Source organism: Portunus trituberculatus, chromosome 14 (genome assembly GCF_017591435.1).
Source record: "Portunus trituberculatus isolate SZX2019 chromosome 14, ASM1759143v1, whole genome shotgun sequence".
Taxonomy (NCBI): Eukaryota; Metazoa; Arthropoda; class Malacostraca; order Decapoda; family Portunidae; genus Portunus; species Portunus trituberculatus.
The window spans coordinates 3,147,974-3,169,360 of NC_059268.1; the positions used below are offsets into that span (position 1 = coordinate 3,147,974).

Here is a 21,387-nt window from a genome sequence, read left to right on the forward strand (position 1 = left end):
CGGGTAGGTTCCAATCCCACCACGTACAGCCTTGAAACACTTTGCCATTTGTGGAGTGGTTTAAAGTTAGCTACACTTCATCAGGATGCCCAGGTTCCAGGTGGTTACCCCCAAGATGAGCCTGGCTGGTGATATGGGCCCTAATATGCCCACCACTATAAATAAAATTTCCTGCGCACACACACACACACACACACACACACACACACACACACACACACACACACACACACACACCCGGTACCTCAGTGGTTAGAGCGCTGGCTTCACAAGCCAGAGGACCGGGGTTCGATTCCCCAGCCGGGTGGAGATATTTTGGTGTGTCTCCTTTCACGTGTAGCCCCTGTTCACCTAGCAGTGAGTAGGTACGGGATGTAAATCGAGGAGTTGTGACCTTGTTGTCCCGGCGTGTGGTGTGTGCCTGGTCTCAGGCCTATCCAATGATCGGAAATAATGAGCTCTGAGCTCGTTCCGTAGGGTAACGTCTGGCTGTCTCGTCAGAGACTGCAGCAGATCAAACAGTGAAACAAACAGTGAAAACACACACACACACACACACACACACACACAAAAAAACGCATACACACACGTTTTACACGAACGCACCCACACCTACGCAAGCAGCACACACACACACACACACACACACACACACACACACACACACACACAGTGACGCTGGTGGTTGAGGCGTGGCACGAGGGTCATCAAAAGAGGCCGCTAACTCTAGAACGCGTGAAAGACAATCTGTGAAATTCATTAATGTTACGTCTCACTCTGTACACTGGATGAACTGACAAACTTGGTTCATATACTTATAAAGTTCACATCTAGATGAGTTTGAGAGCAAAATTTGATTGTTAATATCTCCCATGATGGCATTACTATCCCTGATGGCGCTTGTTAAGAACTTGTTTGCAAGTCTTCCGGTTGGCGTATTACATATCCGAATTTTATTTAGTGCAAAAACAAGGGGACCATCTTCAAAATTGTGTCTTTCTTCTTACACTTTGGACAAAAAACTTATGCTGTCTCAATTTCAGTAACTCAGGAAGCGGCAAGTACCTTGACTCAACGTAACACACTAGATTGGCTGTTGTTCTCACCCCCAACAGTTGTTGTAATGACCAATTGTACAATTTAATTACAGGTTTAAAGTCCGCCCCCACCCATGACTCACAACCATACAAGAGTGAGGAGATCAACGCTGCATCAAAAACCCGCCGCTTCACAACAAAAGGGATATCATTGTTCTTTTTTGAGATAGGATACAAACTTTAACACATGACACATTTTTCCCTTTGCATGAGCCTTAACTGCTGACGACACCGAGCCGTCGCTGGTGAAGGGTGAACCGAAGTACAAGTAGCTAGAGCAGTGATCTATGACAAGTCCATTCACCACCAGTGGCTCGGCATCACCAGCTCTGCCGTGAATTACATCAAATTTAGTTTTGCTCTGGTTAATTTTCATACCATATTCGTTACAAAATTCCTGTACAATTGCAATTTTTTGTAACATAGCTTCTCTAGATGTAGATAACAGTATAGTATCGTCCATTAGTACTAATATATGAAACCACTGGAGAAAACCATCTGACTGACAGCGTTCCTTTATCATCTTAATCAAATCATTGACAAACAGAATGAAAAGTAAACATGACGTAGGTCGTAGGCGATCCTTGTCTCACCCTAAGCGTTATTGTCCTGACCGCCTCACCAATCACACTCTCTGTTACCCGGTACATTGCTAACAAAGCCGCTAGCATCACCCGCCCACATCCAAGCCTTTTCATTACTTTAAATAAAACATCTCTTGGTACTAAATCATAGGCTTTAGAAAAGTCAATGAATGTTACAAAGTTATTTTTTTCCTGCGAGCCATATCCGTTAACAGGCGAAGGGTCACAATGTGTTCTAAACAATCTCGCTTCCTCTGTGCTCCAGCTTGTTCTCGGTACGGTTTGAACCACTGACTCAGTCTTTCACACAACACCATGGCGTACAATTTAGCGATTGCGTTAATTAATGACACTAATTCCCCGATAGTTGTTTGTGTCACACCTGTTGCGTGCACACACACACACACACACACACACACACACACACATTTCTGCCTGCACGCACGCGTGTGCGTGCGTGCAGGCAGAAATGTTTTGTGATGCCCAGGGCAGAGAGCCAAGAACGTAATGCAGTGCGGTGGGAGTGGAAGCGTGGGCAGTAGAGCAGGAAATGCTCAATGGTCTCAGGGATAGTCCTACACCAAGGGCAGATGGGATCAGGAGACAGACGTAGGCAGTGCAAGTGTGAGGCGAGTGTTGTGTGTCCCAGGTGGATGCGGTGCGGGTGATGGCGACCACTTGAAAGGGATGGGCAGCAGGGAGAGCTGATATTTAAGTGATCAGTAATACAAATATTTACTGAAAATCTAAAACATTATATTACATTTTCGATTTGAAAGCATATTTTTACATTTATCAGTCTCGTATACTACCACATATGTCATGTAGGAAGGAAAATGAAATATTTCAGGGATCTCAAGTCGAAAGTAAGCGACGATTGAGTCCCTCTAGTAGGGTTACAAAACACTACTATACTTGCCATCTACCACAATCTAACTTAATGACACAGTATTTTCAAGCTTTCCTTTCATAGTTATCTATACTCGTTGAGTCTGGCATTGAGGGGTGGCTGATGTGCGAGGCATTGCGTGGCTCCGAACCACTCGCCTCGAGCAGTGAGCGGCAGGCGCTGCTTGTAATGCCAGCTGCCGGCGAGGTGTGTGTGTGTGTGTGTGTGTGTGTTCATCTCGGTCGCCTGCTGGTCACCCAGCCAGTCTTCCCCATTACGGAGCGAGCTCAGAGTTCATAGACCGATCTTCGGGTAGGACTGAGACCACAACACACTCCACACACCGGGAAAACGTGGCCACAACCCCTCCAGTTACATCCTGTACCTATTTACTACTAGGTGAACAGGGGCTACACACTAAGGGCCGTATTCTCCTCTCACGATGTTTCCCTACCTTGCGGTGATGCTAGATCACACCTAACGTTGAAACTCGCTTATCTGGTATCACTGTTAGAGCTTTCGGTTATTGAAAATTGACGTCCTTGACATTTTGTATATGTCAGTATATATGCTTTTCCTTATTAAAAATAGCCACTATAGTAAATGCTATGATGCTTTTATTAACTTATTTGAATGAATAGACACATAAGTAGACATACTTTGCCGAATGCTTTGTAATGGTACCGGAGTAGCGTGCGACATGTGCACGTTATCGCTCCCGCGGAATTTGAGCCTTGAGGAGATAAAACATTCCCCTTTAGCTAGTGTTTTTTTAGCTGAAAACGAGAGAGTGACTCTCCTCTCTCTCATTGAAGGGAGACCTGTCGTTGTGTCTAAACGACGAGCTCCCAGTATACAGAACAATAAGAAGGCCTGGGAGGAAATAACGCCAGCATTATGCAGAAATAGGTTTCCCCCAGCTAAGAATATGATGTGATCTAGATTTAAACATCATGAAAACACAAAATGTAATAGTATTCTTCTCATAACTACCTTACTAATAGTCAACACCCATTCTCTTCCTCATTTCACCTCATTTATTTGTTTAGTGATGCACTAATCAGACATTTCATCAGCCACACTTTATTCTGTGATCTATATTTTACCAACATGAAAACAAAAAAATGTAATACTACTCATGTATGGATCATGTTTTCATATAGATATTGTACATATGCACACTTATCTATGTATTTATCTTTTTTCCTGGGATTATTTTTTTTGCCTTCTGGGACACTTCTATATTTTTCACATGTAGAGGATATATTTTATTTGAAACAAATATATAATAAAAAGATCATTTATTGGCAATGAACAGAGACACACACATGATGAACCTACATGAACAAAACAAAAAAATGCACACATACATATACTGTACATTGTTTTAGGAATTTACCTACAATGTTCGCCTCAGAGTGTGTGAGTGTGTGTGTGTGTGTGTGTGTGTGTGTGTGTGTGTGTGTGTGTGTGTGTGTGTGTGTGTGTGTGTGTGTGTGTGTGTGTGTGTGTGTGCGTGTACTTAATCAGCAACGAGAACAGCCACAAATATACCAATACAGAATATAAGAGAAAAATGCATATCTAGACATACTATTTTTTTATTTATTTTTTTTTTTTTTTGTCATCATGTACCAATAAAATAACAAATAGGTGTAAACACACACACACACACACACACACACACACACACACACACACACACACACACACACACACACACACACACACACGTGAGGCTGATTACCCTCCATCAGAGGTCATTCAACGCCTCAAAAACTTACAGTTATTTCGGAATCGTGGATCCAAGGGAGGAAGGAATGTGGTGCGTCCCATTAAAGTGATCACATCTACCGTAAGGAAGGGGCGGAAGGTTGAGGAGAGGGAATACAAACACTTCGAAGTTCCGCGCGTGTGGTATAGTCTTCCCTCTCTCCTCCTTTCCAACGTGACATCACTGGCGAACAAGATGGACGAGTTGATAGTGTCAGTGAGATCTAACTGTGCAGACATTGTGGCGATCACGGAGGCGTGGCAGATAACTCCTGAGGTGTGTATGATTCAAGATTTCCAGCTGTTCCACCACCTCAGGAATCAACGCAGGGGAGGATGGCCCTGTTTTGCCGCTCTGACCTCAGCCCCTCACACCTACACGTCGACGTCCCGCCGGATTGGAGGCCCTGTGGGTGAGGTTACACCCCTGCCACCCCGCAACACAGCCTCCATCATTGTGTGTGTTGTCTACCACCCTCCACGGGCCGCCACTGCACGGTTGCTCACTGATCACATCATCGAGACTGCTGATGCTCTACGGGTGAGATTTCCTGCTGCCAAGCTGGTAATCTGTGGTGACTTCAACCGCTTGGATATCAGTGAAATCCTGCACCAGCTACACCTCACCCAGGTCGTGGACTTCCCACCCACCACCAGTCCACCCTCGACCTTATCATGACAGACCTGAGCCAGCAGTACTCGCCTCCCAAGCCACTCCCCCCCATGGGACGCAGCACCCACCTCTCCATCCTGTGGACACCCACCCCCACTACCTCGGTTCCCGGGTCAACTGTCACCAGATCCCACAGGTCCATGCCTGACTCCGCCATGAGGGAATTTGGGCAGTGGCTGACACATCACCCGTGGACCGAGGTACTGGAGGAGGAAGACGTCCACACAAAATGGCGGAACTACTTCACCACCACAACGGAAGCGTTCCACCACTACTTTCCCACCAAGGACATCATAGTGGACCCATCTGATGCCCCTTGGATGACGCCCTGCATCAAACGACTCCTTCGTCAGCGTGACAGGGCTTTCCACTCTAGCCCTGACCAGTACAGGAGTTTAAGGAACAGAGTTATCAGGAAATTAAAAAGCCAAGGCAAGCTACTACCCAGACAAAATTCACCATCTCAAGCTTACTAACAACAGACAGTGGTACGACAAGTTTAAGTCTTTGTGTGGTTTACAAAAGCAAGCCTCTTCTCTTCCCTGTGTTTCACACCTTTCACCTGACAGCGCGGCCGAAGAGATTAACGGTCACTTCGCTGCGATCTGTCAGACACTCCCTCCCCTTCACTCCACTACTCTCCCAGCCTACCTCCTGCCTCCTCCTCCATCCCCTGTCCAGGAGGTTGATGTTTACAGGAAGCTTCTTAAATTTCAACTAAACAGATCCACCACTCCCACTGACCTCCCCATCAAAGTTTACAGAGAATTTGCCCCAGAACTTGCCACACCCCTTTGCTCTATCATCAATGCCTCCCTTTCTCAACATTCCTGCCCCGATGACTGGAAGACATCTTACGTCATCCCAAAATTTCTAATCCACAGTCACTGAATGATCTAAGACCAGTCGCCATCAAAATTTCTAATCCACAGTCACTGAATGACTGTGTTTCTAGCTCATCCTTATCAACGATTCTCTCTCCTACCTGATCTCAGTCACAGGCGTCAGGCCATTCGTTATGGTCTCCTCTTTCCAAAGTATGTGACCAAGATGACTGCTTATCAACGATGGGCGTACCCGTGGAAATGTGGATGACTGCACACCCGTCAACAACACCAGACTTCTCAGCACTGCAGTCCACTCTAAACCAACTACAGACGTGGACGGAGGACAACAAATGACCATCAACCACACCAAGACCGTGGTGATGCACATTTGTACCTCCACAGCAGCAGTCCCCCTCCCAGCTTTCTGTGGGCCCTCACTCCCTCAGGTGGTCCGCAGCACCAAGCTTCTACAGTAGGTGTCTCACACACACTGAAAGAAAAGTTGGACAAATGTAGATATGGAGACAGGGCCAAACGAGCATAATGCACAAGCCCTGTAAAACTATAACTAGGTAAATACAACTAACTGAAGACACACACACACACACACACACACACACACACACACACACACACACACACACACACACACATCAGAAATGAGAAATGATTCTCAATGACATGGGCTACATTAAAACCTGAAGCTGGTACTGGTGGGGCAGTATCATGATGGTGTTGAACATTTTCTGGCTCATCAATGTCGAAGGGAAGAGATTTCTTGCAGTAGCCATCTGTGAGGCCCCAGCTCTTCCACAGCCTCTAATTCCTCCAGGTCATGGATATCAGTAAATTCATCCATGGTGAGGTCTGTAAAAGCAAAAATATGTAAAAAATGCAAAGAACAGATTCATGTAACTATGAAGCCTATCTTCTATTATCTTTATGCGGTGATGCAGCCACTATCATTTCAGATACAGTTAATTAGTGAACCCAACATCTCTGTGTTAAGAACAGGTTAGGTTAGGTTAGCCTATCCTAAGCTAACCTGTATCTACTAAACAAAAGCTTTGGTAGTACCTATATATAGCTGTTAAATCATTCATATATATATATATATATATATATATATATATATATATATATATATATATATATATATATATATATATATATATATATATATATTTTTTTTTTTTTTTTCTCCCTCTACTGAGTATATAACTTAAGGGCATAAATAACTATTTATTTGTCTATGTCAAAGAGAACAAGCGCATCCCCCTGGAGGTGTGTGGCTGTACAGAACACTTCCAACACCGTGCAATGAAAAATACTTGTGTGGCCAAATGAGGAAAAAATAAAGTGAATTTGCCACAACCCACAAGGAGAGAAAGTGCAAATAGCGTGCTTACTTTAAGCACAAGCCACGTACTTTCGTCAGACTGTCTTATTCTCAACAAGGCAGCCTGATCATTCAATAATCTTTGAAATAACTCAACTACAAGATTCTACATTCCTGAATCAAATACTGCCTTTAGACACACGGCCTTCTGCCTGCACATTACGCACCAACAAGCACAACAGCCGCCCAAGACTGACTTTTTTACATCATGTATGTAAACGTGTCAAGCTGTAATCATCCATACTAGGCTACATCATGATATATTACTCCTGGTTTTCGAGGCCAGAAGCTTCCCCTTGTGTAGCACCTAAGGATCAGCATGTCCTTATACACACGATATCTGAGTAACTGTCCTATATCAGCCTTGCTGCCTAGTACAGGTGATGATTCGTAATGGTATTTATCGATGTACTTACCTTATGTACGAAATACAGATGTGATAACAGTTGACTTGGTGATCTATTCGCTCCACTTCTCCCTGGGCTCAGCTGAAAGCGTTGGAACATGGGCGCTGGTGCCACATCTCCACCTAACCAATGCGTTTAGCCTTACCAAAGGAACATTTCTCAATTCTACTACTTCCACATACAAATAAAAGTAATACTTATTTATATTGAATACATAGTTTTACATTTAAACATTTCACTTCATTAAACATATTTTAGTTAAAGGTAAACGTGACACCACGCAGGAAAACATCACAACGCGAATTCAGTTCCTCTCTCTCACTCGAGCACCAAAGTCTTGTAAACGTTTTTGCATCTGTGTTTTTTCCCCTCATATTCAGATCAAAGACATCTGAAAATCACTTATTTTATCACAATAGGAACAGATTACCATTTCGTCATAGGTAAATTATGATATAATGCCTATTATGCCTCAAGGAAAGCTCTAAGGAGGTCTTGAGCTACCTTGGGAAATCCAAGTATTTACTTAAGGATGATGTTGAGAGACGAGCATACGGCCGTAAGAGGCTTGCCCGTTTACCTCGCCGCGCCGGGATTCGAACCCGGCCCTCTCGATTGTGAGTCGAGCTTGCTAACCACTACACTACGCGGTGTGTGTGTGTGTGTGTGTGTGGTGACAAGGACTGGACAAAAAGAGGTGCCTATGGGCAAGAAAGGATCCCAATGTGCTCCTCATGAAATAATACCGTGACCGGCAACCCTGACTGAACTACGCACTAGTGACTAATGGGAGGGAGTGGTGGGAGATAGGAGGGAGGAGGAAAGGAAGGGGAGAAGGAGGGGGAAGCAGTCATGTGAGAGGAGCGGCGGTCTGAAATGGTCGTTTGAGGTAACAATTACCGTCCTGTTTTGCCTGCAGAGAGGATAAGATGTGAGTGGAGGAGTGAGGAGTTGGAAGGAAGAGGAAGAGGAAGAGAAGGGGAGCTAGAACACCCTTAAGCGACGACCTGAAATATGTATGGAAAGATCCAAGCGAGGAAAGAATAGACGGTTAGCGTGGAGATTATTCAGGAAAGAGTGTTAAGAGAGGCAGAAGTGCAGGGGAGAGGAGCGCGGGAACTGTTTTATAAGGATTAAAGGAGACCAACAGGGAGGTGACAGGAGGTGACACATCGAGAAAAAGACACTGCCAAAGTGATAATTATGAATGCAAGGAGAGCAAAGTGCGGTGTAATGTAGTCACCGGTGGAAAGGGAATAGGAGCGAGTTAAAGGGTCCCTTAAGTGAGGCAAGAATTACAAAGTGGCGAGCTGCACAGGAATTAGAAGGAAGAGGGCAGAGAGAAACTGGCTGAGATCAAATATAAAGAAGAGGGAGATAGAGGGGAGTGACCAAGGTTACTAGGAGGATGAGGGAAGAGGATGGGGAGTGATCGCCTTCCACGGAAACTTGTCACCCTTTCATCCTCACGAGGCGCCACTCACCACTGTGTCGCCCCTCACTGCTGGTGGTGGCCACGAGAGAGAGAGAGAGAGAGAGAGAGAGAGAGAGAGAGAGAGAGAGAGATTGGGGGAACTAATAACACACTAATATTACGAAACTTCACTCGTCATAAATCTTCCTTCGCGTTTAAATGACACACATTTCCACATTTTCTTTATCATCAACCACAGATAACAGTAGATCTGGATTTGACACGGCAGTGCGGAGTCGCGCCGCCACTCCAGTAACGTACCCAAAGCGGTCGACTGGTAGTACGCGGCAGCTGACTGTTAAAGTTATAATTTTGTGAAGTTTTATACAGTATACTAATCATTACTAAATACCGCAGCAGTGGGAAGGCGTGTGTATTTGTGGAGGCTGTGAGGTGCACCAGATTAAGGGCTCAGCTGACCTCTATCTGGAGGAAACATTATTATTATTATTATTATTATTATTATTATTATTATTATTATTATTATTATTATTATGTACATATTTGTGGCAAGTTGTATACACCCATGTCTACTGCGAATGAGTCATTTTAAAATCTCAGGCAAGCAGCGAGACGGCCAAGTGTTTAGCCTACGGACAGTCGTCACTCAAGTCACTCGGTTCAAGTCAGATGTGCTAGCCTAGGGATACCGCTGCAGCCAAGACTGAGGGGTTATAATTGTTACGTGCATGTTCAGACATTTTGACATCTGTGGAGACAATGAAACAGTGAAATGTGAATGCTGCTGAAAGAGTTTTGTCCAACAATGGATTTACAGTGAAAGTGTGAAGAGCTTGTGTCGAGGCTCACATGAAAATGTTATTATGCGCGTGTGTGATGCAGTCGCTAGTGATGTCACTGTGCAGTGATTAATGAAGTACAGTGAGGTGAATAAGGAGTGAACATTGTGAGTGGTGTAATGCACACAGATTTAATTAACATTGTGAGTGGTGTATCCAACCGTGACGTGTGTAGGGTGACGCTGAGTGTTGTATGCGGAGTAATAAGTCAGTGGTACAGTGGAGAAGAACTGCTAGTGGTGACTTGAGGCGTACAATGTGAAACACTACAGTGAAATATAATGAGAGGTCACACAAAATGGCAGAGTGAGAGGCTGTAACTGGGACGTAATCCGAGACGCGTGCAACTGGTGGCAATGACTGCAGTTATGACATCTGGTGCCATATAGATAGTCAATTTGGGAAAATATAGTGGCACTGGTGAAGAACAGTGACATGTTATTGACATCACTGTGACGTGGAAGTGTACTGTGGAGTGCTGTTAAGTGTTAAACTCACCTGATTACTAACGTGACTGCAACAAACCGATGAATGATTAATAGTGACTAGAATGGTAGGAAACAATGCCTAGGCAGTGACTGATGTAATTTAATGATGTAAAAAATAAATAAATAAAGCCTGCCTACGCGCTTTGTAAATAGTCTTCCTAAAAAAGAAAAAAAGTTGCATTTTGTTAATGAAATTATATAGTGCAACATCTGTGACATATATAAGGGGTGGGATAGTAAGACACCAACAGTGATGTCCACGCCAAGCGCAAACCTGGTGTCGCCACAGGAGGTAACACACGGTCACAGAGTGATGACAAGAGGCGTAAACTCACAGGTGTGAATAAGAGATGAGCAAGTGGACAGCCAAAATCATGTAAAGTAATTTATAAGTGAAACAAAATTTGCATTTTGTGTTTGAAATACAGCTGTAAGCTTGAAGTTGTATTTAAACATCCACCTGGTACTATATAAATTCTCGTGTTTGACTCGTATAACTGAACGGTACAATGACACGGTTGTATGGATTTAGATATCGCTTTCAGGCATTGAATTAAACACAGTTAGCTTGCTTCACAGTGATTTTCATAGATTCATGTTGGCTTGGAGCCGAGATTTCGAGGTTTGAAATTTCAGGTCCGTTCTCCGGCTTTGTGTACATTACTGCAGCGCGGCGATTTTCGTGTCAAATCCAGATCTACTGTTATCTGTGCATCAACCCATAATTTAGTACATTTCTATTGCCGTTTAAGGTGCAACTCACACACACACACACACACACACACACACACACACACACACACACACACACACACACACACACGCTCAGTGGTTAGAGCGCTGGCTTCACAAGCCAGAGGACCGGGGTTCGATTCCCCGGCCGGGTGGAGATATTTGGGTGTGTCTCCTTTGACGTGTAGCCCTGTTCACCTAGCAGTGAGTAGGTACGGGATGTAAATCGAGGAGTTGTGACCTTGTTGTCCCGATGTGTGGTGTGTGCCCTGTCTCAGACCTATCCGAAGATCGGAAATAATGAGCTCTGAGCTCGTTCCGTAGGGTAACGTCTGGCTGTCTCGTCAGAGACTGCAGCAGATCAAACAGTGAACACACACACACACACACACACACACACACACACACACACACACACACACACACACACACACACACTCTCACTCTCTCTCTCTCTCTCTCTCTCTCTCTCTCTCTCTCTCTCTCTCCATCACATTCGCTTTATAAACAACATCTTTGACATGAGTTTAGAGATGGAGTGAGAGAGAGAGAGTTTACTTTAGTTTTATCTTTAAATAGAGTAATTAGTTTTATCGTAGAGAGAGAGAGAGAGAGAGAGAGAGAGAGAGAGAGAGAGAGAGAGAGAGAGTAAAGCGAAGATTCCTAATACGCAATAAAACTGAAGATTACTCGGTGTGAGCTGAACCAGACTGGTGATGGAGGATGAGAACATGTGATGGTGGTGGTGGTGGTGGTGGCGGCAGTAGTGATGGCAGAAGGCTCGTAGTGATGATGATTGTGTTTTTGTCAACGGTGGGACTAACAAACAGAAATATCGATACACACACACACACACACACACACACACACACACACACTCTCTCTCTCTCTCTCTCTCTCTCTCTCTCTCTCTCTCTCTCTCTCTCTCAGTGTGTTGGGACTGGTGAGAGGAAAAGATAAATACTGTATTTCCGTTCCAAATTGACACGCTTTAGTCTTGGCTGGCTGGGCTGCCTCTGTGAGTCCCAATTGCAGCTTCCTCAGGTAAAGTGTGGTGGACAAATCCTCGCACTACGCTCCCCACGGGCACCGGGTAGCGACAAGCCCTGCGCCAAGTATACACTGGCACGACTTTGCACTGGCCACATGTGTAAATTGGCTTCCTCGCTCATGTTTGATGGGAGGCGCGCGCGAGGAGAGGAAGACTATCGGGACGGGGAACATTGGCCTCTTATTATCATGTGAGCAAAGTCTTCTTCCGCTCAGGACATTGACTGTAACAGTGAAGATATTATTCCTCCTAATTATATTTTTTCCTCACTTCTCCTTCTTTCGTTTTCCTCAACATAAAATTGTCCTTGATATGTCTTCTTGATCTTTTATCTAATATTTTGATGAAATTTTCTTCTCGCCATGAATGCCCCGTAATAAAATTTTCCGACTGGCTTCATTCTTTCGTTTTTTCTTTCTTCAGTATCAGATTTTCCTCAGAGTTTGGTGTGCCATATTTTCTTCTGCTCAGACTTCGTGGAGAAACCGGACTTAATAATTCCCTTGAGGTGAAAAAAAAAAATGATCCTATCAATAGCAGGGTTCATGGTATAACAAAAAAGTTAGGAGTATATTAGCTTTTTGAGGGAAAAGTTTAAATGTTCCGCAAAACTAAAAACTAATGGTGATGGAGACAATCAATTACTATTACCACTTTTTATGCTGGAGAGAAGGCCAGCCAAGGGCAACAAAAAAAAAAAAAGGCCCACTTGAGTGCTGGTTCTCTAAAAGATAAGTCAAGAATTAGTCAAAATTAGGGAGCAAATGTCTTGATACCTACTACTACTATTACTACTACTATCAATATTACTACTGTCAGATGCCCACATCATAAGTGAAATATGAGAAATATGAAGATACAAGAAATAAAGAAAAATGGATGTATGGTAGTTCGCCAGTATGCGGTGTGTAGCCGTATCCGGCCATAAAAGAGATTAGGAAGGGCAGGAAGGTCAAAAGGAAACATTTAATGACCCAGGCCAGTTGACCCAGGGCAGCCCGGGCAGATATATATAGCCCAGGTCAGGTAAACATTCTGTGGTGTTGTTGTCGTTCTTGGATGTTGTTGATACCACACGTGGAGTTCACGTGAGCTTGTACTTGATTGGTGAACGGTACATTCTGAGGGGCGTGTTGTGTGGGTCAAGACACGCCCCCATAAGTTCCTGAAGGGAAATTGTAGAGGATTGGGGCAGAGAGAGAGAGAGAGGAAGCAGAGAGGACAACCGCGGCTCTAAGCGGGCCACCCTCGGCTGGATAGCTGAGGGCGGCAGGAAAGTTTTGTACTTCATAATATAACCAGTAAGTGGAGCTATAAGTTGCAATGCAGTCTTTGAGGTAAATTAGAATGGAGGAGGAACCATGATAGGAGGTTTAGGTATTATGTGGTATTAGTTTATTATGGTTTATGTGTTTGTACTTTGGTTCATAATGACGTAGTTATATACTTGCGTTTTCATCTATGAGTAAGGGAATTTGTATACGGTTACCTACGTATGTGCATGTGTGTTGCTCTGACGAATAAGTTACATAACATATTTACTAGTGTGTAATTGTGTACGAAGTTAACGTGGTTCCATGTATGGGTACCAAGAGAAAGAGATTACTTGTGGGAAGTCACTTGTGTGGAAATATCAATATTTGTCATTATATTTCGAAGGTGTTAAGTTGTCATTTTTGTTGAACGGAGTCAGGTAACTATATGTGTATGGTAATATATTTGGTGGTACGTCACGTGGTTGCTTGCATTCATGTACCAAGTAAAGGTCATTCTTATATACGGGTAGCTGGGAAAAAGGGGTAATATTGTACGTACTACATATGAGATTTACTGATAAATAAAGCACCGTGTTCAGATGTTGTAATACGTTATGAAGATATAGTGGATGATGTTTGAAGTGAAATCCGTTTTGATGCGAGAATATGTACGAGATTAATGTAATTCTTAAGGATGTTTGTAATATAAATTGTAGTAATTGTAGTGGAGAAGGCAACAGAAAGAGTGTGATTGTTACTTGTCGGCGCCGTATCGAACACCTTATGTATTTTTGTTAATTAAAGATAGAAAAAAACCTTTGACTATTTATAGCCAGTAGCTAGAGAATTTGTGCAACGTCGTGCAACAGCTCGGATCACGACACTACCACTACTACCAATATTACTGCTACTGATACTCCTAGACAAAAGAAGCAAGTCCTACTGTAGCAGAGCGTGGTTTCGATCCACGGACCTCTGGGTTATGGGCCCAGCACGCTTCCACTGCGCCACTCTGCTGGTAACTCTCCGCTACTATTAGGTACTATAACATGACTTGTGTCTGAGGAAGTGGTCCAGATGGTGACGCCCATTAACTACAGACGCATAACGTGGCACTAGGAAGTTTCAAGTATGAGAAAGATAGATCCGATCTCGGTACAAGGAAGCAATGTATTGAGGCCAGGAATAAGGCGAATAGAATATTGTGATTCATTTTTAGAAGTGTTAAAAGCAGGAGTCCCGAAGTAATACTGAATTCATACTTGGCGGTAGTCAGGCGTAAGTTATTGTCGGCGTTTTTTCATTTGCTTGGGAAAACGGCGATAGTAACTAATTATGACTCTCTTAAGGTATACTTGGCGGTAGTCAGGCCACATCTTGACTATGAGGTACAATTCTGGTCCTCACATTACAGGAAGGATATAGCTCTGTTGGAATCAGTGCAAAGGAGGATGACTAAAAAGAAACAGGGAATGACGGATATTCCTAATGAAGAGAGACTGAAAAAAACTCAATCTGCATTCCTTAGAGAGACGTAAGTTAAGAGGAGACCTAATAGAAGTATTGAAGTGGTATAAGGGTTTTAACAAAGGGGACATGAATGTAGTTCTTACCAGAGAGAGAGAGAGAGAGAGAGAGAGAGAGAGAGAGAGAGAGAGAGAGAGAGCTATCAAACTCTTCCAAGCCTCTCAGTCGCCCAAACTTTCACTTTACTGGAGAGATGCCTTCCATTAAACTCAGTTCCTCTTATTTCATAGATGTGGACAGGATGTGTTGGACTGCGAAGGAGAGGAAAGAGAGGAACGGGTGTCAGAATCGCTTAATTGGAGAGGAATAGGAATGTTACCGGGAAGAACTAGAAGGAGTGAAATAAAAACTATTAAATGATCATCTCTGGTGCAGGAGGCGCCTGTGGTTGTGGTGAGTGCAGAGAAAGCAGTTCACAGATGGAGGGGACGAGGGCGAGGAGAGGGATGAAAGGAAAGGGAAGAGGGAAAATGAAGCGAGTTAGGACGAGAAAAGAAAAGTTAAACTACATAAGCCCTTGTTATGTTGTTAAGAGAGAGAGAGAGAGAGAGAGAGAGAGAGAGAGAGAGAGAGAGAGAGAGAGAGAGAGAGAGAGAGAGAGAGAGAGAGAGAGTACCCTGAATACTTTGTTACTTATATATTCTCATCTGATGAATTAGAAACAGGAATCTCTCTCTCTCTCTCTCTCTCTCTCTCTCTCTCTCTCTCTCTCTCTCTCTCTCTCTCTCTCTCTCTCTCTCTCTCTCTCTCTCTCTCTCTCTCTCTGCAATAGTAACTAACCAAATAAATAAAACAGAGACCCTTTAAAAAGATGAAGAAAACGCAAATTTTCTGGGTATTTCCACAAAAGTCAATACATAGCTAAAAAGTTTTCATTAGTTTCCTCTCTCTCTCTCTCTCTCTCTCTCTCTCTCTCTCTCTCTCTCTCTCTCTCTCTCTCTCTCTCTTCTGCTCGGCGGTAAAACATCTCATTAAAATCGGCTTTGCGTGAGAGGTTCAAAGAGATGCTTTTATGGAACACTGGGAGAGATTGAAGGGTTTATCTCTCTCTCTCTCTCTCTCTCTCTCTCTCTCTCTCTCTCTCTCTCTCTCTCTCTCTCTCATAGTAGAATCTTGGAGTGCTTTGCAGGTATCATAGGAGTATTGGTGTATAGCATATTGTTATTATTATTATTATTATTATATTTTATTATTATTATTATTATTATTATTATTATTATTATTATTATTATTATTATTATTATTATTATTATTATTATTATTATTATTATTTATTATTATTATTATTATTATTATTATTATTATTATTATTATTATTATTATTATTATTATTATTATTATTATTATTATTATTATTATTATTATTATTATTATTATTATTATTATTATTATTATTATTATTATTATTATTATTATTATTATTATTATTATTATTATTATTATTATTATTATTATTATTATTGTTAGTATCATTATGATTGTTATTGTCATTAGTGTTACACGTGTATTTGTTGTGTATGATGTTGTTGCCGTTGTTGTAAATGTTGTTCACTTCACTTGTCGCCTTCACAAACTGGCCATTGTGTGGACATGTTGACTGGCCGTCACTTGACATTCGGCCATCTTGTTGCGTTGTTCGGATTAAAATATCGTTTCGAAATCTAAAATTGTTCACTTTAGAATTCGATTCGTATATGACGACCCGCAGCTGACCGAGAGGCAGCTGCGGGTGGCCTCCACCAGGGCCGAGTACGCCCGGTGGAGCAGGGACCGGGCCCGGCGGTTTGCCGCGGCCCGGAAGGCCTCCTGGCGAAGGGGAGGAAGGTTGAGGATGACCGTCCTCTTCCCGCCAGGGAGAGAGAAACGGTGACGGTGGGTCTGACTTCTCCTTCCGAGGAGAAGGAAACAGTGAGTGTGGGCTCACCGTGCACTGGCGGCCAGAGCGCCGCGAGAGTCCCTCAGTCGTGCGGACTCCTGCATGGGAAGGGGTAAGGAGATTGTGACTGTAGGGGTTGTAGGACACCAGCGAGGCGGCCAGTAGGGGTGGAGCGCTCCCCCTGCTAGGCTGCCCCCATGGAAGGACGTGAAGGACACTCGGCGTGGCGGCGGCTGAGGGAAAGCGGTCCTCTTGCTAGGCGGCCCCGGGAAACTGTGTGTGGCCGCCGGCAGGAGAAAGCGCGCCCTTAGCTTAGCTGCCCCCAGTGGGCGAGATGCAAGGCAAGGGTGACTACAACCCTACAGGACGCTCCTGACCCCAAGGAGGGACTCAGGTCACTTTGTGACCTTAGGATAGACCATGTAACCCAAGGAGACCGTTTTGGTTGAAGACCAATGGAAGGATTTTATGTTGACCAAAGGATGACCTCCATTTATGTGTGAAAGAATGACCTCCCCTTATGTGTGACCAAAGGAAGATTTTTATGTTGACCAAAGGAAGAAATTTTTAAGTTGATGTCGAAATGAAGAATATTATGTTGATGACCAAAGGATGAAGTGTTAGGATGACCTCCTCTTATGTATGACCAAAGGAAGATTTTTATGTTGTTGACCAAAGGAAGAATTTTTAAGTTGATGTCGAAAGGAAGAATTTTATGTTCACCAAAGGAAGAAATTTTATGTTGATGACCAAAGGAAGATTTTTATGTTGATGACCAAAGGATGAATTATTAGGATGACCTCCTCTTATGTATGACCAAAGGATGAATTTTTATGTTGATGACCAAAGGATGACCTCTTCTTATTAATGACCAAAGGAAGGATTTTTTCTTTACAACCCAGTGAAGGATTTTTATTTCGTTAAAAAATATCTATAAAGGATATCAATTTAGTTTATCTCATTATCTTACATAACTAAAGATATTTCACTTATTTACAACTCTCTCTCTCTCTCTCTCTCTCTCTCTCTCTCTCTCTCTCTCTCTCTCTCTCTCTCTCTCTCTCTCTCTCTCTCTCTCTCTCATATCTTTTCACACAATTCAAAGGAACAAATGGATTGAAGGGCTACAAAAGGCAAAGGAAACGAGAAATGAGTGAGAGAAATGGTGTAAATGAAAAGGAAGGGATAAGAGAATAAAAAAAAATAAAGAGGGAGGTGGATGAGAAATGAGACGAATGAAAGGAGGGAATAATGGGAGAGGACGTGATGAAAAGAGAAGTGGATAGGATAGGAAAATTAATAAAACGAGTGAAAAATTGCAGAGACTGAGAAAAGAGGGAATAAAGAAGGATGAAATGGGAAAATGAGAATAAATACCAAAAGAAAGAAGAAAAAGAGAGAAAACAGAGGTAGAATTGAAAAAGAGACGGGTGGTAAAGAGAAAATAAGAAAAAAAGGAAAGAAATGAAAGAAAAGAGAGATAAAGAAAAGGAGAAAAATAGACGATGGAGAGAAAGAAGAGACTAAAGGCGGCAATAAAAGAGAGAAAAATGATACAGGAGAGAAACAAATAGAAGGAAAACAATGGAGAACAAAGGGAAGAGGAAAGAAAACATAGGTAAGGTGATGAAGATGACAAAGAAAAGGAAAAGAAGAAAAAGAAGAAAATAGGATTAAAGAGAATGAAAATGGAAGGAAGAATAAGAAGATAAAGGAAGTAAGTGGAAAGAAACAGAAGAAAAGAAGAAAAAAAAGAAGAAAAGGATAATAAAAGGCGAAAAAAACAAAGAGAAAATGATGAAAATGAAAGTAAGAATAGGAAGATAAAGGAAGGAAGTGGAAAGAAACAGAAGACAAGGCCAAAAATTAGAGAAGCGATTTAAAGAGAAGAAAAAAAGAGGGAAAAAGAAAGAGGGAGGAAAATAATGAAGGTTATGGAAGGGAAAGGGAAGAAAATTGTCGCTAAACTGAAAATTTTGTGCATTTTTTTGTGTATTTTTGTGTAATGAATATTTTGTCACCATCAATGTTGTTATGGGCTATTTTTTTCTATCTTCATTTTAAGAAACCGAGAAAAAGAAAGTCGCGGATAGTGATGGTAATGATGATAGAGGTGGTGGTGGTGGTGGTGGTGGTGGTGGTGGTGGTGGTGGTGGTGGTGGTGGTGGTGGTGGTGGTGGTGGTGGTGGTGGTGGTGGTGGTGATGGTGATGACAATAATGAGAGAGAGCTGTTAATTTACTTATACATCTCTCTCTCTCTCTCTCTCTCTCTCTCTCTCTCTTCTCTCTCTCTCTCTCTCTCTCTCTCTCTCTCTCTCTCTCTCTCTCTCTCTCTCTCTCTCTCTCTCTCTCTCTCTCTCTCTCTCTCTCTCTCTCTCTCTCTCTCTCTCTCTCTCTCTCTCTCTCATTTCTCAAACCATAACAATTAAGAAAAATCTGATAAAAACATACGAGAGAGAGAGAGAGAGAGAGAGAGAGAGAGAGAGAGAGAGAGAGAGAGAGAGAGAGAGAGAGAGAGAGAGAGAGAGAGAGAGAGTTAGATAATGGAGTTTACACTACTCCCTTAAGGCTCTGCAGATGAAATTGTGTTCCATGCTACTTTGATTAAGGGTAATTCTTCTGGAACGGCAGGAGGAGGAGGAGGAGGAGGAGGAGGAGGAGGAGGAGGAGGAGGAGGAGGAGGAGGAGGAGGAGGAGGAAAAGAAACAGGAGGAGGAAAAAAAAAAAAACAAAATAAATAGGAAAGGAAAAGAGAAGAGCAGAAAAATGGAAAAGGAGAAAAGGAGGAAGAGGAAAATAGATAATGGGGAAGAGGAGAAGGAAGATAAAAGATGAACAAAGACAAATTAATAAAGAGGATAATGAAAAGGAAGACAGAACAAAAGGAACAAGGAGGAACATGACAAAAAGAGGAGAAGAAAGAAAAATAAGAGGAGAAAGAGGAGGAAGAAGAGGATGAAGGAGAGTAATAAGGAGGAGGAGAAGGAACAAGGTCAGTAAATCCTTAAGGGGGTTGGAATCCCTTGAAGTTTGTGGGCAGAAGAGTTCCTGATGAGCCATGAGAGAAAAAAAAGAGAGAAACTTGGAACACTTAATTGAACCTACATTAAAGATAGACAATTAGAACCAAGATAAAAATGACGATAAGATTGGAAACTAACTCTCTCTCTCTCTCTCTCTCTCTCTCTCTCTCTCTCTCTCTCTCTCTCTCTCTCTCTCTCTGTGGAAAATTTATCTCAGTCTTAATTTTCCAAATCCGTCGAACTGTCAGGAAGTTTATCTAATTAATGATATCAGAAAATCATGTTACCTGTTAATACATGATTCAAAGATCTCTCTCTCTCTCTCTCTCTCTCTCTCTCTCTCTCTCTCTCTCTCTCTCTCTCTCTCTCTCTCTCTGTTGTGCAATGGCCAGACAGAACACGAGAGGAAAATCTAACACTACGTTATTAATCAAAGCATTCTGTCTTTCACTCCCGCGACTTTCCATTATAAAATAGATTAGGAGTGAGTGAGAGGAATTACATGACGAAGAGGAGGAGGAGGAGGAGGAGGAGGAGGAGGAGGAGGAGGAGGGTATGCATATGTATCCACTTCCCGGTGTGTGGTGTGTGCCTGGTCTCAGACCTATCCCAAGATCGGAAATAATGAGCTCTGAGCTCGTTCCGTAGGGTAACGTCTGGCTGTCTCGTCAGAGACTGCAGCAGATCAAACAGTGAATTACACTCACACGAACATTCAGACTTGTGAAAACGATGAATAAAAAAGAAAATGGATAAAAAGTGAATAACAATAAAGAAAAGTAAAAAAAAAAAGGAATAAAAAACACAACAAAAAGAAAGAGAGAAACGTAATAGAAAAATGGAAAAGAAAATGGAGAAAAATGACAATGAATGAAAGAAAACGAAAAAAGAAAAATTTACACCAGTTTAATAAAAAAGAAGGAAACAGAACGACGAATGAAAAGAGGAGAGGAAAAAAATAAGAGAAGAATTACAATAGTTGCCCCAGTGAAGTGAAAGGATAGGCAACTGTATTGCCGTTTTGTGTGTCTCTTGTAACAAGTTCCCGGCAATGCAAGTGTTCCCTTTGTGCTGGCAATGATTGTCTCGGGGTTTTTGAAGCGCGTCTTGGAAGGGAAACGAACCACACCAAACCTAACCTAACCCAACCAAACCTCACTTAACCCATCCTAACCTAACCTAACCTAACCCAAACTAACCTAACTTAACCTAACCTAACTTAACCATAAGTTAGGTTAGGTTAGGAGAGAGAGAGAGAGAGAGAGAGAGAGAGAGAGAGAGAGAGAGAGAGAGAGAGAGAGAGAGAGAGAGAGAGAGAGAACCAATCGCGTATTGCTATCATCATATGACCAAAATTTCATATATTCCCTTCAAGACACCGTAGGAGAAGGAGGAGGAGGAGGAGGAGGAGGTGGAAGAGGAGGAGGAGGAGGAGGAGGAGGAGGAGGAGGAGGAATACAAAGGAAAGCCAAACACCAATAGACCTCTTGGTCCTTTGGAGGCTGTTTGG

General features: G+C 42.7%; 1 long non-coding RNA gene across 5 annotated transcripts; it reads right to left on the reverse strand.

Moving 5' to 3' along the window:
* Positions 1–6,422: 6,422 nt before the first annotated feature.
* On the reverse strand, positions 6,423–8,713 carry LOC123503599. 5 transcript variants are annotated; one of them, XR_006674536.1, is made up of 3 exons: positions 8,176–8,713; positions 7,659–7,789; positions 6,423–6,710 (listed from the first exon to the last, which is right to left on the reverse strand). It is a non-coding gene; the product is annotated as an uncharacterized LOC123503599 (long non-coding RNA). The 5 variants fall into 5 exon arrangements; XR_006674535.1 differs by having other exon boundaries at positions 8,154–8,713; XR_006674537.1 differs by having other exon boundaries at positions 7,659–7,771; positions 8,176–8,710.
* Between the last annotated feature and the right edge of the window lie 12,674 nt (positions 8,714–21,387).